This window comes from Pinus tabuliformis, chromosome 8, assembly GCF_031772625.1.
Source record: "Pinus tabuliformis cultivar Carrire ecotype Pingquan chromosome 8, CPIR1, whole genome shotgun sequence".
NCBI classification, from domain to species: Eukaryota; Viridiplantae; Streptophyta; class Pinopsida; order Pinales; family Pinaceae; genus Pinus; species Pinus tabuliformis.
This window is the reverse complement of record NC_142294.1, coordinates 284920104-284927904: the sequence shown is the minus strand read 5'-3', so window position 1 is coordinate 284927904 and position 7801 is coordinate 284920104. Positions and strand designations below refer to the sequence as shown.

Sequence of the window (7801 nt, the reverse complement as noted above, 5' to 3'; positions counted from 1 at the left end):
AGTCCTGTGCATTACTTTGCCTTATATTCATAGGAAATTTGTTATGGCATTATTAAAATATCAATCCACAGTCTAAGCGTATTTTACCAAAAAGGGTAAAACATAAGCAAAACAAGAGACATGACTACATGGTGAATAGAACAGGAAATAGGACTCAAGGTTTCTGGGGAATAATAAGCGTAAATCACCTCCCTGACGGCGTACATTACCACTATAAAATTGAGGTTTGGAGATACAAAACCTACTTTACTAGAAATAGGAAACGTAAACATAACCAGAAACAAAACAAGACTAGAATTGTGACTATAGAATTTTGACGGATAAGCAACTTGAGCCCACCCATCTCCCTGCATATATCATGCACTTAAAAACTGGTGGTGTTGTAGAAGTGTAATCCCAACAGAGGAATGGAAATGATAATAGGAACAAGAACTGAATGGAAAAGAGGTATACTAGTCACGCCTCTACTGACATTGATCTGAACAGTGTTGCCTGTCATCAAATGGGTATGTAGCACAGGGTAGAGACTTCCATCGGTCAGGGTAGATCTAATCTTCGATTCATTGCCCATTATTTTTAACAAAAATTTACTTGGGAATATCGACCTCCAAACTAAACTGTTCTATTGAATGACATATGGCAAGCTATTAGTTATTTCAAAAGTGAAAATCTCTACATACGCCACCAATAAGGCATTGGTTCACTAGTGAGGTCAGCATAGTTTAACCCAACCACCAGGCTTCACTATCACTGTTGTCTGCACCACCTAAATGGCATAACAGGAAAGCACGAGGCGATTTTTGTAGAAAAATTACCATCCAGACTTTTCACCTAAAGCAACGGAAGTCACTCATGGGCAAGTTTCTTGAATTAATTCTTATAAGTAAACAATAAAAATAAAATGTAGTTTACCTACCACTTGAATCGGTTTAGTATCCTCTGGAAACTTATCCTCTGGCACAGAGCCTCAATCCTGCTTGTATGAGCTCACATCCATTTCCTCAGCATCTAATTTCATTGCTCTGGAACTCTTGGAACCCTGTGGTACAGGCAAATTCAAGGCCTTCTTTGTGTCTCTGACATTTATAGGGACGACTAGATAATCACAATCGACCTGTGGCAGAGCATCTAGATGGTGACCTCTTACAGTCTTGGGACATTTTATTTCCTTGTCTTAGTCAACGCATTTTTGCTCTCTTTTCTGCTTAATTTCTTCACTGATTTCGAGGTCGGAAAGACACCTGTCGTCTTCTTTGGCACATAACCCATACCTTCGGCTCCATCTTCCTCTGCGGAATCTTGTACAAGAATCCAACCTGACGAGAGCCAGTTCGACTTTTAACTATGGCTCCCAATGTTCCATATGTTTCTTGGCTTGCAACCTGTGAACCAGACCCAATGGTTTGATCACTTCCCCGCAAACCTTCTACAAGCTCCGTATACAACTGTTCCTTTGGTGTTGCTGCCGGTGCACCATAATATGAGAATTCAACAACATCAACATCACACCAAACACCACCAGGCCCCTCAAGAACAGAAGGTAGCCTCTGGACATCAAGAAGCCATTGCTTATGCACCTTTCTAGCCACAAACACAAGAATAGCAGGAATTATTGTCAGCACCCCCTGTCTAATGCGAAAACCAATTGCAGTCTTGATGTCCGCTTGGTAAGTGCTCCAGTGTTATCTGAATCTACTTCTTTCTGAACGCCACCAAAATAAGCTGCCCTCTCCTCAGCAGTACCGTTAAGCCGGTTTGATGGTGGCCAAAGAAAGTAAGCTGCACTACTTTCAGAATGCTGTCCACCTGATGCAAATGCCTGAAGAGGGGGGCTGTCCGAACGTGGATGACGGCCAGAATTACCGGTCACAGTCTGTTCACGATCCAAGGCTGACTCTTCTGATTGCATCGATCCTGAGTAACGCCTGCCTAGTCGTAAAGCTCTCGTGACATCCATCTCCTCACTGGGCCTACATGCAACGATCCCAATAGGACTGCTGCTGCTCCTGAGCTTTGAACCTGAGCTTCTTCTCCTGAGACATGGGAAGTTCGGTGGCCTCGGTGTTTTCCTCCCCAACTTCTTCCTTGACCCCAACCACCACCTCACTAGCCAACAGCGCAGAACCTACTGGATCCCCTACCTCTTCTGAGTGAGCGGGTAGCAACTGTAGCGGCTCATCCACCATCTCCAAATACGGTTAAAAACCTCCAAATCTACACAAACTACCGCTATAACAGTAGACCTATAGCACATAATGCAGTACTTACTGTACTCGACTCAGCCGAGAACCATGGATTTGTATTGAGAAAGCAAAAACAAATAAAAACTAGAAATACCCACCGCTACCATCGCTATAAAATATGTATAAGATGGCAATATACAAAAGCAGAAGCTGGTGTTATCGGCATTTTAAACCCAACCCAGTGACACAAACTGATTTGGGCATTCTTTTCCCAATAACCCAACAATGAAACACACTCGGATATGCTTTTTTTAATGACCCTATAATGGAATAGATTTGGGTATAATTTCTACAGTGGCCCAGGAATGAAAACGAACTTGGGTATGAGCCCAAAAAATGAAAACTGAACTTGGGTATGATTCTTCACATCAGCTCAGCAATGTAAGCCGATTCGGATTTCATTTTCTGCACAGAATATTTCGTTCTGAGCAGAGACAATATACCTGAGAACCCAAACCGAATCCACCCAACATCATATGATAGTTTTCGGCAATATATGTTTCGCCGGTGCTAATACTAGTGCTGCGCTCCATCCCACTACTATTCCTCTGTCTCTTTCATTTCATCATAGCTCTTGAGTGCCTCTTGCACTTGTGTAGATGGGGATGGGCCATCGCATAGGAGTGTGGGGAACCTTGTGCAGATCCCTTCGTAGAATGAAACCACCACAATTGGAGGCACATAGAATCTAATTTATTGTATTCAACCAAATGTATCAAATCAGACCTGCAACAACATGGCCGTGACCTTCCTCTTTCTTCCCTGGAAAAACCCTGCAATGTGAGGGAAATGAATAAATTGGAAATGAATAAATTTTGATATTTGAGAAATAGAATGCGATGACATGGCGACCTTACTCCTGCTTCCCTGGAAAAAGCTTGGAACGCGAGGGAAATGAGCAAATTTTGATATTTGAAAAACCTGGAACGGGAGGGAAATTAACAAATTTTGATATTTGAACAAATCTGGAGGGAAATTAACAAATTTTGATATTTGAAAAGCAGAAATGCGGTGAAACCTGGAGGGAAATTAACAAATTTTGATATTTGAACAAATCTGGAGGGAAATTAACAAATTTTGATATTTGAACAAATCTGGAGGGAAATTAACAAATTTTGATATTTGAAAAGCAGAAATGCGGTGAAACCTTGAATGGAACTTAATGAAATGCTTTTGTGTTTTTCAATTGGAATTAAATTCCACAAAATGAAATGTGTAAGTGTTTTCTTTGGCTTAACATGGAGCTATTGCTTATGGTAATAATTAATCATATGATGTTTGTTTGTTTTTATGTAGGAAAAATTATTTGAGAGGATTTTGGTTGATTTTTCAATGTAATATAAAAATAAGTTGTGTGTGGTTGAAAAATGCAGAGAAGTCGTAATGTTATCAGATTAATGATTATTTCTAATAAAATGTTTGGTCTAGTGAGGCTAACTAATCTATGGAGATGCTCCAATATTAGATAAGAAATTGCAGATAGAACAGAAATCAAATGGAAATAAGGAATTTGTCTGGAGAAGATCATACGGAAGAATCCGAGAGGAATTTCCATGGCAGTCTAACCCTAGGGTTATTTCTAATGCGAAGATGGGTTTTCACTTGCACCTGGGAGCGATAACAGGGCGAGGGAATGGTCACAACGCTAGCAAACAAGGGTCAGTACACCTGGTTTATATTTATCCGCGGCGGTTTGGCAGCTTTTGGTCTCATGGGTTTTCTTGGTCATCTAGTAAGGGGATCGAACAGTGGAGGTGAACATTTTGTTCAGTTGGGCCAATGTCTCTCGGAGGGTGTAGTGCACACCATCACATAGGGATAGTATAATGGAGTACATGTGAACATCATTTTGTATCAACGAGGAACTTGTGGATTATTCTTCTAATTCTATGGAGGCTTCCCAATTTTGGGTTGAGCAGCCACATCAACATCAAACTGGGGTTTCACCGATGATACACCATGAACCAGAAGTCTAGGTTGACGCATTTACCTCAGAGATGGATGATGTGAAGGTTCCCCTAAATGCCCTAGGGTTTTCTCACCCGGGCTCGACAGTAAATCCGAACTTTCTTCAACTACACGAGGATCAAGCTCAACCGGTCCTGAATATCCCATCACCATCGAAGTTACAGTACTGGGAACTCGAACAACAAGGTCTCGCGAAAAATGTACAAGGGGGTGCCTTATGTGGTAGTTGGGGGAGCGAGCGTTCATGGGACTGATACATATGGTGTCGTAAATATTGGGAATAATGTACCATGCTCATCGGGAGCAGACCCCCAAGGTTAGCGACCTGCTCCTGCGGCTTGCACTTCAAGATGTTTTGATGGCATCACTCATCAGGAACCTGGTATTGAGGATATTAGAGCATCGGATTCAGATGAGTATGAGTCATCAGAGGACGAACAACACCCAATAGACCATGCAAAAAGAACGGGGGGGAAGAAAAAAACAAAATGCACTAAGGTGCATGAGCAGGGGGGTCTGTTGGTATTCAGAGAAGGTATCAGTATGTCCCAAGCTACATTTACTAAGAGTATTATGCTTGTTGGAAGGGTTCGTGGTCGAAATTATACCCCTGGGCGATTGAAGCATTGGACTGTGGAAATTTGGGGACATTTATTGGACCAGTTGTTGGCGGATATTACCATGACAAGAGGTTGGTTTGCACTCATGTTCACACAACCAGACCAAGCAAATTGGGTCCTGTCAAAATATTGGCATATAGAGATGAGCCCGGTGCTACTCAAGATGTGGTCACCACTCTTTAACTCAAAAAAGGAGAAATTGGGGGCGAGTCTAATATGGGTTAGACTCTCAGTGTTGTCGTTACAATTCTAGTCAGAGGAAATCTTCAGGTGCATTGAGGATGACCTTGGTATCTATCTCAACCATGATAGAACCTACATAGAATCGGTTTTCTTAGCCATTGCGGGATTCTAGGCCAATCCGGGGCAATTCTAGAGCCTTTATCATGTGGAAAGTTATCACTCATTCCATCAATGTCATTAAGAATGTACTAGCCTAGCGTATTGGAAATGTTGAGCTGGTGCGACTAGGCATTGATGCTTGGTCGGGATGTGGTAATACACACATTTTACCATAGGAGATCAGATAGACACTTGCACTCGATGACATCACTCAGCTCTCACAAATAGCAGATGGAAGAAAATCATCCTAGACCTCATAGAAATGGTTTAATGCACAAGAACTCAGAATACCAAAAAGGTGGAGCAGGGTTTGGCATCGTTTCATGGGTGCTTTAGAAGAAGAACACATTAGGATCATTGAAGTGGAGGATGAAATCATATGGGTGGCAACATCACATGGTTCCAGTGGAGGTCATTTGGTGGTGGAGACCGTTTTGGAAGCTTAAAGCACCTCAAAAAGCCTGCCTATTCATGTGGTTTATACTATTAAATAAAGTGTCCACAAATGATAATCTAAAGTGTCGTGCCTATCATGGTCCATCTATATGTTGACTTTGCAAAGATCGAGCTGAAGATATTGATCACCTATTCCTTCACTTCCCTGTGACTAGTCAGGTGTGGCTACAGATTACTCATTCCCTCAACATAGTGCTTAGATGAGATGGGTCTCATCTATCGGATGCCTGGAAAACCTGGTGGAACTCTGTAGCAACACAAAAAATTAGGAACCTCCCTCTGCTAGTATGTTGGGGTATCTGGTTGACCAGGAACCATACTATTTTTTAGGATGCCCCCATACTGTAGCCAGCCACTTGTAACCATATTGCTGCTATAAATCATTTGATCCCTGAAGAATTATCTCTCATTTTTCCTCTCGAACAAAATTGCCACATGATTTAGATCTTTGGGGACTCTAAGCTTGTTCTAAACTAGATCAACTCTGCATATCATTGTCACGTGCACACACTGAGGGGTTTATTGGATGAAGTCGTCACTTTAAAATCACATTATGATTTTATCGTATGCTCACATATATACAGGGAAAGGAATCTAGTCGCTGACTTTCTTTCCAAGGAGGCCACGTAGCAGCACAGGGGGCACTGGTTGATTCAAGAATTCCAAGGAGGCCACGTAGCAGCACAGGGGGCACTGGTTGAGTCAAGTTCTACTTCTAAGGACTTAACCACCCCTTTCGCTTCCACTAGATCTCTCACATCAGATAAGCCAGTGCCCCCTGTGCTGCTACGTGGCCTCCTTGGAAAGAAAGTCAACAACTAGATTCCTTTCCCTGTATATATGTGAGCATACAATAAAATCATAATGTGATTTTAAAGTGACGACTTCATCCAATAAACCCCTCAGTGTGTGCACGTGACAATGATATGCATAGTTGATCTAGTTTAGAACAAGCTTAGAGTCCCCAAAGATCTAAATCCTGTGGCAATTTTGTTCCAGAGGAAAAATGAGAGATAATTCTTCAGGGATCAAATGATTTATAGCAGCAATATGGTTACAAGTGGCTGGCTACAGTATGGGGGCATCCTAAAAAATAGTATGGTTCCTGGTCAACCAGATACCCCAACATACTAGCAGAGGGAGGTTCCTAATTTTTTGTGTTGCTACAGAGTTCCACCAGGTTTTCCAGGCATCCGATAGATGAGACCCATCTCATCTAAGCACTATGTTGAGGGAATGAGTAATCTGTAGCCACACCTGACTAGTCACAGGGAAGTGAAGGAATAGGTGATCAATATCTTCAGCTCGATCTTTGCAAAGTCAACATATAGATGGACCATGATAGGCACGATACTTTAGATTATCATTTGTGGACACTTTATTTAATAGTATAAACCACATGAATAGGCAGGCTTTTTGAGGTGCTTTAAGCTTCCAAAACGGTCTCCACCACCAAATGACCTCCACTGGAACCATGTGATGTTGCCACCCATATGATTTCATCCTCCACTTCAATGATCCTAATATGTTCTTCTTCTAAAGCACCCATGAAACGATGCCAAACCATGCTCCACCTTTTTGGTATTCTGAGTTCTTGTGCATTAAACCATTTCTATGAGGTCTAGGATGATTTTCTTCCATCTGCTATTTGTGAGAGCTGAGTGATGTCATCGAGTGCAAGTGTCTATCTGATCTCCTATGGTAAAATGTGTGTATTACCAAATCCCGACCAAGCATCAATGCCTAGTCGCACTAGCTCAACATTTCCAATACGCTAGGCTAGTACATTCTTAATGACATTGATGGAATGCGTGATAACTTTCCACATGATAAAGGCTCTAGAATTGCTCCGGATTGGCCTAGAATCCCCGCAATGGCTAAGAAAACTGATTCTATGTAGGTTCTATCATGGTCGAGATAGATACCAAGGTCATCCTCAATGCACCTGAAGATTTCCTCTGACTAGAATTGTAACGACAACACTGAGAGTCTAACCCATATCAGACTCGCCCCCAATTTCTCCTTTTTTGAGTCAAAGAGTGGTGACCACATCTTGAGTAGCACCGGGCTCATCTCTATATGCCAATATTTTGACAGGACCCAATTTGCTCGGTCTGGTTGTGTGAACATGAGTGCAAACCAACCTCTTGTCATGGTAATATCCGCCAACAA

At 42.0% G+C, this 7801-nt stretch overlaps 1 pseudogene; it reads right to left on the bottom strand.

The window, feature by feature from the left end:
• Positions 1-622: 622 nt before the first annotated feature.
• On the bottom strand, positions 623-3029 carry LOC149235235 (protein NARROW LEAF 1 pseudogene; annotated as a pseudogene).
• Positions 3030-7801: the final 4772 nt, after the last annotated feature.